The 1,222-nt window shown below is 30.0% G+C and overlaps 1 protein-coding gene across 2 annotated transcripts in view; it reads left to right on the forward strand.

Moving 5' to 3' along the window:
- The window catches only part of TDRD3 (tudor domain containing 3), a 113,284-nt gene that overhangs the window by 4,607 nt on the left and 107,455 nt on the right, over positions 1–1,222 (forward strand). Inside the window, exon 2 of one of the 2 annotated variants that reach the window (XM_007460476.1) lies at positions 776–841. The exons of the other annotated variant lie outside the window; for it this stretch is intronic. The gene's annotated coding sequence lies outside the window, so the exon portion shown is untranslated. The remainder of the gene's footprint in view (positions 1–775; positions 842–1,222) is intronic. 2 annotated transcript variants of the gene reach the window in all.

Raw genomic sequence — 1,222 nt, forward strand, 5'->3', positions numbered from 1 at the left:
CCCGCGTCTCCTGCATCGGCAGGCGGACTCTCAAGCACTGCGCCACCAGGGAAGCCCTGAAGTTCTGTTTTTATGTCAGAAATCCTACAACTTTATCTTAGTCCTATGTTGTTCTTTTTATGTTTTGCTTTAGTGTGCTGAATAATATGTACTTGGGAATTTTCATGTGGTTGGTCATTTGTTCACCAACTTCTGTTTCTGTAATTTGTTTAAAAAGCAAATGAAATAAGTATTTACTACAGTATAGTCTTACGATTTCTTGCTGTTGCAGTGGTATTGTTCTCTGGGATATTTTTATGTTGTGTAGCTTTGTTATGTCATAAGTATCACAGCCTATAGAGTAATGTGTTTTCATGTCTCTGCATATCAAGGTTAGATAGAATTTAGTTGTCAAAAATATACTCTGTTTATATGTTCAAAGTAGTCATTTAGTTTTGGATTGTGGCATTAATTTTTTTTAGTAAGACTATATAGTTTCATAAAATCAAGTTTTAGATTTTAATAAAGAAGACTTAGTAAGTTAAAAGGGTATCTAGAGAAGTATGACCAGATATAAATAAGGCCTTTGATGTACTTTAAACAATGTATTTATGGGACTGTGTTATTAGAAAAGATTGATTTTATATATATATAGATCTCATAATCAGTTGAAAGACATTTATTTAAATTTTGTTCCACACACCTTAAGTAATTTTATCTTTTGTTGGTGAGTGAAATTAGATTTAGATTCACTTTTCTCTGTAATTTTATGTTAATAATAATATTTTTATTTTAGACAGACTTGAGAACAATTGGCAAGAAATTCCTCCCCAGTGACATCAATGGTGGAAAGGTGGAAAAGGTAATGAAAAATGTTAACTTCCTGAATTATACTAAGTACAATAAATATGAACATCTACTAAATTACTGGAATTGTTTTTTGTCAATGAAGACTGCAACTTCAAAATATTTTGGAGGTGAACAAGTCACAGAGTTATCATTATAGTGACTTCCTATACACATGGAAAATTATTAAAGCTTAAACTTTTGGTGACTTTTCAACATTTAAAAAAAACTTTTGTTTCAGGAATTGTAACTATGACACACTTACTTTACATGTGAGACTTATCAGATATTATTGGTGCTCAGGAAAAGGACATTTTTATATCTTTTTATTTTAGTTACCTGTTAACCATATTTGTTTAATGAACTTATTAATATAAAACTATAAGATTGGGAAAGA

Source organism: Lipotes vexillifer, unplaced genomic scaffold, assembly GCF_000442215.2.
Source record: "Lipotes vexillifer unplaced genomic scaffold, Lipotes_vexillifer_v1.1 scaffold799, whole genome shotgun sequence".
NCBI classification, from domain to species: domain Eukaryota; kingdom Metazoa; phylum Chordata; class Mammalia; order Artiodactyla; family Lipotidae; genus Lipotes; species Lipotes vexillifer.